The sequence below is a fragment of the Oryx dammah genome, unplaced genomic scaffold, assembly GCF_014754425.2.
Source record: "Oryx dammah isolate SB20612 unplaced genomic scaffold, SCBI_Odam_1.1 HiC_scaffold_27, whole genome shotgun sequence".
In the NCBI taxonomy this organism is placed as follows: Eukaryota; Metazoa; Chordata; class Mammalia; order Artiodactyla; family Bovidae; genus Oryx; species Oryx dammah.
The window spans coordinates 129,337,137-129,353,031 of record NW_024070211.1 but is presented as its reverse complement, the minus strand read 5'-3'; positions in this window follow the sequence as shown (position 1 = coordinate 129,353,031).

The following is a 15,895-nucleotide window of genomic DNA, read 5'->3' as shown; positions in this document are numbered from 1 at the left end:
TGGGAGGAGAAGTGGATGTCAGAGGATGAGGTGGTTGGATAGCATCACCAACTCAATGGACATGAGTTTGAGTAGGCTCCGGGCATTGGTAATGGACAGGGAAGCCTGGCATGCTGCAGTCCGTGGGGTCCTAAACAGTCAGACATGACTGAGTAACTGAACTGACCTGAATTCATACAAAAACCTGAGCGGAAATCAGGTTTATTGCCCATTGTAAAATAATTCAGTTCACTATATTTGAGGTTCCTCTTCTGTAACATAACCCATTGCATTCGTAAGTGACACCTGGCCTCCTTCTCTGCAGAATTAGAGCTGAGGGAACTTTTGCAAATGCTAATATTCTGGCACTACTATTCCTGGGAGCAAGAAACTGTTCATTGCTCTGACTCAGGAGTCTCATGGCTTCTGCCACCCTCCATGACTAACTTGCTAACTTGAAAGGCGGGTGAAATCTCAGACTCTTTGAAGTTCTAGATAAAGTCTTATATGTGTCTGATTAATAATTACAAAAACCCTATGAGGGAAGAATTCTTTTGGGGATGTGGAAACAGATTTAGGGAGGTAAAATTTGCAAAGGTCACCATTTGTAAGTGGCAGAGAAGGTGGTAATTGAGAGTTTTGTCTCTGGAGGTGGATTGTCTGGGTTGAGGTCCTGACCTCACCATCGAATAGCTTGTGTAAGAGGGGGATCTGGTTAGGAATTCTCATATTGTCTCAGTTGTCATGCTCTGTAATTTTTAGAAATTTATTTTTTTAGTTGGAGGATAATTGCTTTACAATATTGTGTTGGTTTCTGCCATACATCAATATGAATCACCATAGGTACACATCATGACCCTTCCCTCTTGAACCTCCCTCCCACCTCCCACCCCACCTCAGCCCTCTAGGTTGTCACAGAGCACCCGATTTGCATGCTCTGTAATCTTAAGCATAAAGGCTAGTGAGGAAATATGACTCAATAATTTAATATAAACCAAGTGCTCACTTGAATACAGATTGTCAAGGCCTCTGCATCATTTGTGGGTTTCCTTATACAGAAAATAAAAGACAGGAACTGAGTTTTCATGTCTCTTCTAACTCTGAAGTTGCGTGTTTTAATTTATACTGTACTTCCTCTCCTATTTGTGTTTAGAATTCAGAGGTGGGCCAGGAAATCCTATGACCTTTGATCTGAGGGCGTTACAATGGATCCTTCCTATATACCCCCTGACCCTCCTGTTGGAGGAAAGTCGTAATAAAACAGGATCAATTTGATCTTGGAAATGCAATATGCAAGAAAATACACTGTTTCTGAGAACCTAATGCCAGTGATTCTGTTAGATTCCTGTGGATACTTGTACCTCCAAGGAAGTCTTTCTTTTCTAACTACACTGGCCCATATCAAGTGAGAAAGTTCAGGTTCCTAAAGTCAACAAAACAAAGTTTACATAAGGCATAGCAAGGTGATCAGTTTGAGTTTGAAAAATTCCTTTTATTAGGTATGAAGATTTACTCATCTAAATGTATGTTATCTCAAGTGCCTAGAATAGCATGTAGTATGGAGTAGGAACTCAATAAATTTTTGTTAATTAAGTAAATGAATGAATATTGATATAGAGGAATATATTTGCTTTCCTAAGTGAAAAAATGTAAGCCATAGGACAGCTTGATCTTCTTATAACTGCATATTTAATTTGTGTTCTATTACCTACCATCTATCTTTTTATGATAACATAACACAGTGAAAGTGAAAGTGTTAGGCACTCAGTTGGGTCTGACTCCTTGTGACCCTACTGACTGTAGCCCACGAGGCTCCTCTGTCCATAGAACTCTCCGGGCAAGAATACCGGAGTGGGTTGCCAATCCCTTCTCCAGTGGATCTTCCCAACCCAGGGATCAAACCCAGGCGTCCTGCATTGCAGGCAGATTCTTTACCGTCTGAGCCACTAGGGAAGCCCTGATAATCACAGTAAAAAGACCAAAAAATCTTGCAGCAAATAGGCTCTGTGACAAATTATGGTCTTGTACTATTGAAGTAGCTCATGTAAGCTATTTATTATACAAGGGGCAATATTTGATTATGGGAAAGCAAATTCAAGGCAGTTATCTTTTGTAGTTAGATGAGTTCTTGATCAAAGTATCTTAGCTTATGTATTTATAAAATACCTATACTTTTCTGTGCTTTGAAGATGCCGCTTTCTTTTCTGCCTTGGATGTTTCAGCTTGTTATTTCCAGGGCACGAAATCCTGCCTTATTGACTCAGCACATGAAAGCTTTCAATTTAAAGGTCACCTCCTTATAGAGGCATCAGCTGTTTTGCACCCAACATCCATCCATCCTTCTTTTGGCAAAACAGTGACGCAATTTTCCTCTGGAGTTCCACCCTGATCCCACTTTTAAGCTTGAGGTTTAGGTGGGATGGACCCCAGGCCAGCTCTAGGTGTGGTCCCAACTGGTGTAAGTCAATAAGCATATTCCTTTACCTGGGCCACCGTGATAGCTTTAGGGATGGGCTTGTAACCCAGTCAGAGCCAAGGAGATGTGAGAAGATGCTTATTAGGGTTTCTGAAAAGAAAATTTAATTCCTATTCATTGAGAGTTTTTGAAAGAGACTTCCCTTTTCCTCTAGGTTCTTCAACAGTAGTTACGCTCTAGAATGGAAGCATATCTGTGTATTCTTGTAGGAGGGGAGAGCTGGGGTAAGGAGTGGAGAGCAGTGACTGTGGAGGGCCTCTGGATGATTTCATCAATGAGGAAAGCACAGTTGGGAGGCGGGCTGAAAATCTTCTGGAAGGACTTTGAGCTGCTAGACCAAACCCTGCAGGAAATGAGGCCTATTCCCAGACAAAGCAATAAATTCTTTTTAAGCCAAGTTTTTGTGTGTGTGTGTGTGTGTGTGGTTGTTGTTTGTTTGTTTTGTAGTTGTTATTTAGAACACATAGCTGTGCAGGGAGGATTTTCCTGATGAACCTATCTAAAGTGATTCTCTCTCCCCATTACTACTTATCATGAACTCTTTGTACTTCCTTCGTGTTACTTTCCACAATCAAAATTAAATTTTTGGATTTGCTGGTTTACTTGTTTATTATCTATCTCAGCTATGAGACTGTAAAGTCTTCAGGGCTGGGCACTTGTGTATCTAGTTCACTAATTATCACCAGCACCTGAAACAACGTCTGAAAAAATGGAAATAGTGTTTATTGGCTGAATGGATTAGGAACTTTTCTGTAGATCCCAAAGGGCATTCTCCACCCCCTTTCCCCAATTTCATGCTCTATGCCCCTCTTTAAAAGCAAGAAAATAGATAGTTTATAAATACACTGCCTGAGCTCATCAGTATGAATTCTGACAGAGTTTTCCATAAAAATGGAATCATTTTCCTGGAAGCCAGGTTTTAACATGAAATTTTATTGTTTTACCTAACCACAATTAGACTTCCAGAAGTTTTATAGTTTAGTCTCAGACAAAGAATTTTTTTCACCATCTGCTTTTAATTTTGAAATGGCTCTCCAGAAGACACACATTGAAAGGGTGTTAAAGCAGAACTTAGGTAGCTTTAGAGGAGGAGCATAATGTTTTCCCCTAGAACTATGACCCAAAAGGTTGGAAATTAATTCCTTACTACTTTTAGGCAAAAAAACAACAGGAAAAAAAATAGACAAAAAGCTTCTTAATTTTGTGATAGTTGCAGATAATGCCCAGTAATAAATGAGATATAAACATGGTAAAAAATAGTTTAGATGCTCTGAAATATGCTGAAGAAACATCTTGGAGAAGATTACTGTGTAGATGTTTAATCCTATTAGTAATTTTTTAATTTATTTTTATTTTTGAAATTTTTTATTTTTAATTTATTTATTGAAATATAGTTAATTTACAATATTGTGCTAGTTTCTGATGTATAGCAAATATATATAAGACAGATAATATTTTAGTCATTGTTTTACATGTGACATAGCAATTAACAAGAAAGAATTCTATTTTCTGTGTTTTCTTTTACATATTCTAAAACATAAACTAGTTTAAGAAAAAATAAAATATACAGCAAGATCCTATTGTATATTCATGTTGTTTTCCATTATAGGTTATTACAGATATTGAATATACAGTAGGATCTTACTGTCTATCCATTTTATTATTTTTTTCTTAAAATTTTTCATTGAAGTATAGTTAATTTACAGTGTTCTGCTAGTTTCAAGCATACAGCCAGGTGATTCGGTTATGTGCACATATGTGTGTGTTGGTCGCTTAGTCATGTCTGACTCTTTGTGGCCCCCTGGACTGTAGCCCATCAGGCCCCTCTGTCCATGGGATTTTCCAGGCAAGAACACTGAAGTTGATTGCATTTCCTTCTCCAGGGGATCTTCCTGACCCAGGGATTGAACCTGGATCTCCTGCATTGCAGGCAGATTCTTTACCATCTGACTATAGGGAAATCCACATGTGTGTATATAGACAAATAATATTTGAGTCATTGCTTTACCTGTCATGTAGTGATTAATAGCAAAGGATTTTATTTTCTGCCTTTTCTTTTACACATTCTAAAATATAAACTAGTCTTAAATGGGAAAAGATAAATTTTTAAACATGAACTTTGTCAATATTCTCAGAGTGATTTTTTCAATTTTGGGGAGAGTAACACAATAATTTGGAGAAGGAAATGGCAACCCACTCCAGTATTCTTGCCTGGAAAAGGCCCATGGACAGAGGATCCTGGTGGGCTACAGTCCACGGGGTTGCAGAGTCAGCGACGACTGAACACTGGTTAGTAACACAATACTTTTTCTAATTTTTCTAACGAAAATATCTAACTCTGGATATTTAACAATATTCATTAATTCACTTAAAAATAATCATTAAACATCTACAGTATTCTAAGCATCATATTAGACTTTATTTGCACAAGATGACAGGGTTCCAGCTCTTAAGGTACCTATAAGCTAGCTGACAAAGTATGGTAAATGTTTTTAGCACATAGTTTATATTTTAAATGTGTTGATAACAGGAAATTTGAAAGATGAATTGCTCGAATCTGCCACAGTGTACAGTTCTAACCATCTGACCCTTTAGTTGATATAGAACCCTGGGACTGCAATAACGTAAAGGATCCTAGAGGTCATCTAATCCATTCCATGTGTCAAATAGCAGAAGAAAGAAGTTCTAGAAAGTAAACATTCATTCCATTTTGATGTCCTGAGAAATATGACTTCCTAAATATTAAGACATTTCTGTTCTAGGGTAATATACTTAAAATGGTAGTTTTAAAGCAGATATTGGAATTCTGCTGCTCTGTCCTTCAATTATAGGACTTAAAAGACAAAAGATTGATCTTTAGGAATTTCAAAACCTTAAAGAGCTAAGAAAGAAAAATGCTTTCTACATCCGGAAAGGAACAGAAGCCTAAATAATTAATTAGTAGACAGTAAAATTTGAGTAGCATCAGACACATAGCAAGGATATTTAATCAACCAAGACATTTTAATAATGCAATTATTCTAGTATGTAATCCACACGAGCCTTTCAGTGGTCTTCTTTATTTATACAGTACCCACCCACGACTTGTCACCGTTGTAAGTATTCATTATGGTTTTTCCTTCAAGAACACCAGACGTGTGTTCTTGACTCCTTGTATAATGCATGAAAGGCTTCACTTCTTGTCCCCTGACACTGGGCAAAGACCGTTTCTACCTGTGATACCCTCGCTATCAGAGCACTTTTCTTGCCGCTGAATTCTTGTTTTCTCTGCTGACATCCCCTTGTTTTTTTTAAAAAAATATCCAGGGGAGTGAACATGTGTCCTCCTCCAGCCCTAGTTCACATCAAGGATTCCCTAGTTATTTTTGAGGCATGCACCTGTATTTGAAGCTCACTCTTCTGTTGATTAAAGGCTCAGACTTTGGGAAGCTATGTGTTTATTTATAGATTTGTTTCCAGTAAAGATGCAAATGATAAGTATAAAGGGCAGTCCTGTGATTATGGTGATTAAGGTATCATTTTTCTGTGAGATATTCACCAGTTTAATATTTAAACTAGAAATCGTATTCTAACATTCTTCCTCAAAATGCTCTGTGCACCAGTTTTACCAGTTTCCTAGTTCTCTCATTAATTAGAGTTGAATAAAATCTTTGAGATGTATTAATTTTTTATTTATAAGAGTCAAGTTTTAACTTTTTGAAAACTTTATATATATCCTTTTGGAAGCTTCTATTGCTATTTCCAATGAGGCACAGAAACCAGGCCCTGCCCACCCTTTTGGGGGGTATTATTACCTTGCTACGTCAATATGGAATTAATATGGCCAGTGCCCAGGGCCTTCCGGTGGGCTAGATGCTCCTAACCCTGTTTTCCTCAATACTTACATAGGTTTGAAAGGGAAGGGCTTAAATTTTGAGGTCAGGCTTAAAAATCTTTGCGGAGCTTTGACTAAAGAATATTATTAATGTTTCTGGCACATTGTAAGTTAAACTGCCTTCCTTTTGGGGCTAGCCAGAGGACTTTATCACACATATTTTGTATCTGTTGCGAAACAATAGCGGATTCCAACTGAAGTGAAAAATAAGTGTTAATTGCTCAGTGCTTTCCGACTCTTTGCCACCCCGTGGGCCTGCCAGGCTCCTCTGTCCATGGAATTCTCCAGGCAAGAGCTGGAGTGGATAGCCATTCCTTTCTCCAGGGGATCTTCCTAACCCAGGAGTTGAACCCAGGTCTCCTGAGTGGCAGGCGGATTCTTTACCATCTAAGCCACCAGGGAAGCAAAATGTAAGCATATTCCAACTAACCATTGTAGAAAAGACTATGTTGAATATAACCAGATGGTAAAATGATGGATATCAGTCCTCTCTGCATCTCTCCATCTGGTAAACAGTACTCTGATTTTCCTTACTTTCCCTTGGAGTCTTAGTGGGAGTTTTACTTAGAATGTCTCATTGTTTCCTAGGCAGGGAATGACATATGACCCCACCGGGCCAATAGATGCTCTGGACCTTGACCCTTAAAGGTGCAACACACCATCTGAAGTAATGACTGTGGCTCATTCATCCCAAGGTCAGGGCCCTGAAGAGGCTGCCAGCTGGTTCCTGGCACCTAAACCTCCATAAGTGCCTGGGTCCTCTCCTTTCTCAGACCTGGTTCTTCAACTTGCCTTCTATTCTGTGAGCTATCCTGTGACTTCCAATTTGTTCCAAGTTCCCAAAAAACTTCCTTTTGTTATCCAGGGTAGATTTATAGTGTTTGTATCTGGAGAACAGTAAGTGATAGATTTGCTGATTATATGTCTCATTAAAATGGAAACAAAAAACATTCTATTGTTTTCTTATTACCTGTTAAAACTAAGCATAGTAATTGTAAGAGCTAATGAATAACGTTGACTAAGTGCTTGCCTTTGTTCAAGGATAGCCTATTTAATCCTCACAGTGGCCCTATGACATGAAGAAACTGAAGGTCAGAGGGGTAAAGTAACTGGCTCTAGCTTACATACTATTAAGTCGTGGGGCTGGGGTTTGAACTTGGGCAGTCTGACACCCAGTTCCTTGCTCTTCATCAGATTTCTCCTTGGGACAAAAACACCCTGTTAACTGATCGAAAAAGCTACCTTGCAGGTGATTTCCTGCTTTTGAGTGACTTTTATTCTCAGGATGATTTTTACTTTTCGAATCTAACACAATCCAACAGACGACTTGAAGTTATATGTTTATTAAAGCATTGGCATGAAGGAGAGCATTCTGTGCTTTCTGAATGCAGAGTGGCTCTGCACTGCGGATTGAAGGAAGGGGTTTCAGTTCTCCAAGGTGACTCTCTGGGTTTCTGGAAGGAGTTTCTGCAGGTTTTCTATACTAGTACTGTGTGAAGGATCAACATAGCAACTCTGGACTCCCTTCAGTATGCTGGGAGAATCTGAATCAATGTTTTGTATAGATAGGAGTGTAGACTACAAATTAGGAATTAATCTTCAGCTCTCTGCTCTCTCACCGAATCTGCAGTCTCTGCTTTCTTTATATCTCTCTTCTACCCTTTTGTGGTCTGCTCTATCGAAGACCCACCCAACTGGACACGGAGCTGACTGAGGAGGTGACTGCAGGAGACCCATGCTGTGTCATCTTTCCTCTACTTACCCACCTGCTTATTTTTGCCTCATTAATTAACCTGTCAGCACCAGAATCGCTAGGGAAATCTTTATAGTCATGTGGGTTCCCAGGCCTATTCCAGGCCTCTTAGAAGTGGGATCCAGGAATCTGAGTCTTATGTTTAGGGTCCCTTGCAAAGGAAAGAATTCTGAGAATCCTTGGGTTCTTTTGACCCTTACCGTGGTCTTTAATTTCTTTGAATATTGATTTCCCAGTCTGTAGAATGGGGAAACAAGACCTGCTCTGTTGGCCTTACTGGTTATTATGAGGCTGCTGACTATGAAAACATTTTGGTGAAAGCTTTACTACCCTTGTTTTAAAGAAAAGGCAGTTTGTAAAAGATGTTTTTACACTGCCAGGGAAATGGAAGCTTGCAAAGTATCAGTGTCATAAACACACACAGTTCTCTCAAAGGCAGATGGTATAAGACATGTTTATGGAGACTCATTGCCATTGCTGGCCGGCACCTACCTAAGAACAGAAGTCGTTCTGAAGAGGAGTATAGGGAATCCTCCCCCTGCACCACTACCACAATCCCAAACCTGGACAATGAGGCCGAAAGTTCTTTTAACAAAGAAAAGCCTTTTATTCCATAAATAAGGCTCTTCTTATCTTCAAAACAAAGACCATGGCATCTGGTCCCATCGCTTCATGGGAAATAGATGGGGAAACAGTGGAAACAGTGTCAGACTTTATTTTTTGGGGCTCCAAAATCACTGCAGATGGTGACTGCAGCCATGAAATTAAAAGACGCTTACTCCTTGGAAGAAAACTTATGATCAACCTAGAGAGCATATTGAAAAGCAGAGACATTACTTTGCCATCAAAGGTCTGTCTAGTCAAGTCTATGGTTTTTCCTGTGGTCATGTATGGATGTGAGCGTTGGACTGTAAAGAAGGCTGAGCGCTGAAGAATTGCTGCTTTTGAACTGTGCTGTTGGAGAAGACTCTTGAGAGTCCCTTGGACTGCAAGGAGATCCAACCAGTCCATTCTAATGGAGATCAGCCCTGGATGTTCTTTGGAAGGAATGATGTTGAAGCTGAAACTCCAGTACTTTGGCCACCTCATGTGAAGAGCTGACTCATTGGAAAAGACTCTGATGCTGGGAGGGATTGGGGGCAGGAGGAAAAGGGGATGACAAAGGATGAGATGGCTGGATGGCATCACCAACTCAATGGACATGAGTTTGGGTGGACTCCAGGAGTTGGTGATGGACAGGGAGGCCTGGCATGCTGCGATTCATGGGGTTGCAAAGAATTGGACACGACTGAGCGACTGAACTGAACTGTCTTCAAAACACACTTCATGAGATTAACAACTTTACTTAAACTGTCCCAGTGGTGAAATACTGACTAAAATCTTCTTCCATGATCCCTGCTTGAGAGTAGCTCCGGAGAGGGCTGAGCGGTGTGCAGGAACCTGTGCAAACCACCCAGCAGTTGGGCAAGGGGGAAGGGCTGCAATTAAGAGGTTGGAGAGCACAGACCCGAAACACAGGGAGACAAGCGTAAAAAAGTACTTACACTTCAAAATCTTTTCTACGCCCAGCTCCTGGTTTGATACCTTATTTTATTAATATTTCTAAGTGGGCAGAAGCTTCATCTTTCTCGCTCTAAATTTGCCTGCCTTTGGTGAATGTTTAAACTATCCTTGAAATTTTGCTTGAGATGATAAACACTTGTAAGTTTCTCATTTTATAATTGGCTCATATATTGCCTCATATTTTATTATTGGGGGCAAGGAGAGGGGAAGTTAGAAATCTAATATCTAATTCAATCTAGCAGTTTTGAAGTTAACATTTTTCAGTTGGTTGATTTAACTGGGTCTTATTCAGATTATAATTACTGACTCCCCAGTAATACACAACATTTTTGTTAAGTTGTTCTTTCAAGATAGCTCTGATTCCGTGGGAGGAAAAGACTATATAAAAAGTTTGCCATCAAGGCTACCATTTCCCTTTCAGAAATCATGCATGCTCTATTTAAGGTCATGGGTATTTTGGGATTTGAGATAGCAAACAATCTTGACATTTTTGGTCAATGCTTGCAAAATAACAAAGACGCACAGGAGAAAAGAATTGCAGGAAGCGGAGCTGGCTGGTGGAGAGCGGAGAGGAGATCCGGCCTTGCATGCTTCAGCCTTCCACAGGCTGGGGACTCTCACTATCTGACACCTTCAGTGACGTGTGCCAGATATCAGCTGCAGTCCCAAAGACTGCAGACTCACAGTGATCAAAAACAAACATGCCCCGAACCGAAAACAACTCGGGCACTGGCTGGACTTCAGTATTTAGGGAAAAAACTGTTTTTTGGTTTCATCTTTCTTAACTAACTTAAGAATCAGTATGTGGGTATTGGACAACACATTTATGGTTTGAGACTCTATTTCAAAGAAAGGAAGAAGAGACGGAAGAGACAAGGGAAGGAGGGAGGGGAAGAAAGAAACCTATTAGCTATGTGGTTTTTTGTAAATTGCTCTGCCAGCGTTAAAACAAGAGATGAAATGTCATACAGGACTGATTTAATGTTTATTTTTTTCCCTAGACAGAGGTCCAAGAATCATGTATAATCCAAATTCTTTTTGTACTTTTAATCACTTAGTGAGGTTTCCAGTATTCACGTGGGAATCGACGCGACTTGAAATCACCATGGCCTCTGCAGACCTATGTGAACCTTGACACCAATCCTTCTCTTCCACAAACTTGCGTCCAGTTTTCCTGCCAAAGTGGGCACATGAGAACAGCTGGCTCAGATCTTAATGGTGAGAGGGAAAAAAAAAATAGACAGTTTGGACTTCATTTTCTGCTGACACCATGTTTTGAATTGGTATGTCTTGACATTTTAGATGGAAAAGATCTCCTAAGTCAGACAGTAAGTTGTTCCATAATGCAGGGAAAGCAACTGAAAAAATACCCTTGGGGAACGTGAGCGGCGGTTCCCATTCTTCTGTGAAAACCTCATGTTTTTACAGTATTACCACCAGCTCTTTCCTTTGGGAACAATGCAATTTAGACTTTCTCCTATCTCATTTTTTTTTCTTTTAAAAGTTATTACACGCATTTTTAGAATGTTTATCCCATAGTTTCAGCATGTGTATTTCCGCATTTTTAGCACGTGCATCCTAAGATCCATGGTGAACCTGTCCTCCCGGAGTACTGGTTCTCACTGTCTTCACAAGGTAACAGTGCTACTCACAGGTCAGTCTGGAGGACTGGAGAAGGGGTCACTGAGTTCTTCCACACCACTCTCAGCCAACTCTCCCAGCTACAACTAAATATCCAATCAATATATATAACTAGAGCTGATTTACTTTTCTGTACAGCAGAAACTAACACAACACTGGGTGGTGGTTTAGTCACTAAGTCGTGTCCGACTCTTGTGACCCCATGGACTGTAGCCTACCAGGCTCCTCTGTCCATGGGATTCTCCAGGCAAGAATACTGGAGTGGGTTGCCATTTCCTTCTCCAACACAACACTGTAAAACAACTATACACTCCAATAAAAATGTTAAAAAAACAAAAACAAAACCATGCTTGCTATGTAGTTTCAAGACAAGTCCATCAATTCCCCTCTGTTGTGACTCCTAAGGCCACATAGACAGATTCCAGAGCTCCCCTGTCCTGCAGTATTTGGTTGTCTAGGTGAAATGGAGATTTTTTAGGATTGTGCAGTAATAGCTACCCCACACGACTAGTAAGGATTCAATGAGATACGTAGGTAAAGCATCCAGCCTAATTAGTCCCCAACTGGCAATAGGTGCATGTTAAAAATGTTATTAATAGTTCTCTAAGTTAGTTCACCTAGGTTCTCAGTAATTCAAATGTCTACTAGATCAGGTTCTTCAATCCACTTGAATTAGTTCTCCAAAAGGGGAGCAAATGAAATCTGAATTGGAAAAGGGGCGGCCAGATTCCCAATTAGAAGTAATTCTTTCTGTGTTCTCTTTAATGGGATTTAACATCTAGGTGTCATAGGTATTTTTTTTTAAGTTATTAATGAATATCTACAAGAGCAATTCAAGACAATAAAGTCTGAATTCCTAAGAAGGCACTGACCTGGGGCTTGTTTCACACGATGTGTTTTCCACCTGTCCACGTAAACCTTCTGCTTGCAGCTATGATGTCTGTCTCCAGCAGTGCCAAAAAGGATCATCTTGGAGTCCTGGGAGATGGCCAAGTCACATCTTTGTTGTGGTGGTTGGCACAGTTTCTGGGATAAAGGAAATTCTTGTTTGAAGGGACCCATTTGTTCTTAGGCTTAAGTTTGCAATATGTGAGCTGAACCCTGGAATTTATATATGTAATTGCTTTTGCAGGGGTAAGAGATATAGAGAGCCAGTCGTAACTGGTTTGTTCAAATTGAGCCTAGAGCCAGGAGACTTGTGACAGGAGGGGCAGGAAAGCCAGATCAACTTGGCAGCAAGAGTCTCAGGCTGTTCAGACCAGTTGAACATGCTCATAGGAGCAGGTTGCATCCTGGGGGAAACCAGGTCCCAAAATAATGGCCTTACCCAGCATGAGGGTGTCATGACTTTGGTTTTCTGAGGCTGACTCATTTGGACAAAGCTTTGCAAAGATGGCAAATATATATTGTACAACTTTGTGTGCAAATTAGAAATCAAGAATGTGGATTTTTATGTCAGGTGGCAGACTGTAAACTTAAAAATTAGTTCTAATGATGGAATATTCTGCTTATTATGGTATAGAGCACCATCCAATTCTTTCATGGATGTCTGAAATGATGAGAACATAGTAAAAGAGAGAATAATGTTTCTCAAGAATCTGTGGACACCTAGAGGCCTAAAGGCATTATTTTCAGGTCCTTGTATTTTATGGTATGTGTGTGTTTTTAGTTCTATGAAAGTGAAAGTGAAGTCGCTCAGTCGTGTCTGACTCTTTGCAACCCCGTGGACTGTAGCCCACCAGGCTCCTCTGTCCAGGGATTCTCCAGGCAAGAATACTGGAGTGGGTTGCCATTTCCTTCTCCAGGGGATCTTCCCAACCCAGGGATCGAACCCGGGTCTCCTGCATTGCAGGCAGACGCTTTATCCTCTGACCCAGATTCTATGGTGATATTGAAAATTATTATTTATCCTTATATGAGTAAACTATTTTTTTCACAGTTGTAATGTACAACCAAAAAGTCCTTTAAAAACATAGCTTGTCTCAATATGTTTTAAACCAGGGACTTGGCATATTCTTGATTCTTATAAAAATTTTTTACTAAATTTTCCCTGGTGGCTCAGTGGTAAAGAACCTGCCTGCAATGCTGGAGTCATAAGTTTGATCCCTGGGTCAGAAAGGTCCCCTGGAGTAGGAAATGGCAACCCACTCCAGGGTCTCTCTTGCCTGGAGAATCCCATGGACAGAGGAGCCTGGCAGGCTACAGTTCGTGAAGTCACAAAAGGTTTGGACACAACTTAGTGACTAAACAATAACAACTATTTACTCAAGCATGAGAAACACTATAATCTTGGGCAGATGAGTTAACATGAGCCCTAATTTCTTGATCTACAAAATAGGATTTATAAGGCCTCCTTCAGAAGATTGCTATGGATTAAATGAGGACGAAAGTTATAAAGCACTTGAAACTTAGTGGTGATAGTCACTCGGTCATATCTGACTCTTTGCAAACCAATGGACTGTAGCTTGCCAGGCTTCTCTGTCCATGGAATCCTCCAGGCGAGACTACTGGAGTGGGCTGCCATTTGCTTCTCCAGGAAATTTAGCAGGTGCTCACTAAATGTTAGTTCTCTTCTCTTTCTGAGCTCCTTTCCTTCATTCTCTGAGGTTACAAAGAAGTACCAAATGTGTAAGGACTCCAGTTGCAAATAGTTGTCTTCTCTTCAAGTAAAGAAAGTAGATTGGTTTTAGCAAATTCAGCATTTGTCAGGCTTTTAGAAAATTACACTTAGTCATGATGTCACTCTGGAGTCTTGAGAAGGAATCTGAATAGAACACTGACGATGACCCAAGGGTAGCTGGAGGGCCTTATATTTTCCAGCCTTCTGCGATTGTCCTTGCTCTTAATATATAAATCAAAATTATTTGAACTCCCATTTGCTTGCTCAAATGAGGCTCATTTCCCTTCCAGGTGTTTTTGAGAATTCCTTGGCGTATGTTGACCAGAGGATTGGTGACATGGAGCCTTGGTTCTTATGGCACCAGTTGAAGAGCCATCATCTTTGCTCCCATGAGCTGCCTCCTGGACCCACATCAGAGACTGGAAACACAGGCCTGCCCCAGTGAGAGGGCCAGGCAGGCCCTCTGGTCTGGGGTGCCCTGGTTCTACTCCTGTTGCACAGCTCTTGTCAATCATGTACTATTTGTGGGTATGGGCACTAAAGTGTTATGTGGACTGCCCACAGTCCAAAATAGCTGGTGGATTAATCTGTGTCGTATGGAGCTATTTTAGTTACACGTGTACTTTCTGTACTATTTCACTAAGAATATTTCCCTGCAAATTCTCACTGTTCTCTAAACACATCAAGGGAATATTTGCCCTGTTCATGCATTCATTCTTTCTTCTTCCATCCTTGTATCCCTCTCTTCTCTCTTTTTTTCCCTTCTTACCTCCCTTCCTTCCTTCTGTGCTGGGAGGTTAAATATATATACATTTTTATGCTACTACTTATTTTTAATCTCTTAACTGTGGCCAGATGCTTAATGATTTTATAGATATGTCATTTAATTTCATATAGAAATATGTATTATAGAATATAAAATTTTATATAAGTAGCCGACTCATTGGAAAAGACACTGACGCTGGGAAAGATCGAAGGCAGGAGAAGAGGGCGACCGAGAATGGCATGATTGGATGGCATCACTGACTCAATGAATATGATTTGAGCAAACTGCAGGAAATAATAAAGGACAGGGGAGCCTGGCATGCTGCAGTCCACAGGGTCGCAAAGAGTCGGACGTGACTTAGTGGCTGAACAACAACAATATATCATAAACACAATAACATACAAATATAACATACTTTTTATATAATTTAAATATAAAATTTATATTTGTATTAATTATACATGCATTTAATCCTCAAACCCACGTTTTACCCATGTTTGTAGATAAGCTAAGGCACAGAGATGTCTGCTCTCAAGGAACTTTTATAGAGGTTGGACTATATATTCCTGGTGACTAAAGTAAGATCACAATTCCCCCTTTGTATACAGGCTTTCATAACACAAACTTTCAACCTATGTGACTGGCCCGAGTCCAGTATTCCTCTGGTTTCTTTCTGCAGTTACCACCAGGAGAGTCCCAAAGCGTACGCCACAGAGTAAGAATTTAGATTCTCCCACTTCAGCCTTTTGGCATCGCAGCGTGTTGCTTCCTCATCACTAGCGACCTTTGTGAAGGTTAACTGCTCCAGCAGCCTCAGCAGTCCTTCAGACACTGTCTACTCCCTCACTGTGGCCTTGAAAAGAAACACTGCTGTTTCGTCTCTCAGCTCTTCCCTTAGAAACACAGTCAAACTGCCAGGTCACTGATCTAAGCATGAACCCGGAAGCATGAACCCAGAGTTGGTTAAACGACTCGATCTCAGATACGCTTCACAGAGCAGGGACCTGTTCACCCTAGCCCCTTGGCACCTCGGTGACTTGGAATTCAGGCCCCAGAGAAAGATGGTGGAAATTTCTGCCCACTGCGGCACAGCCAAGTGAGTAAAAGACTCTTAGAAGTGGTTCTTTTTGGACAAAAACAAATTCTGGGTCTTCGATCTAGGAGGCAGAAATTGATTGGGCATTTTACAACAGCATATTCTAGATCTTTCGAGGTAGTCTTAA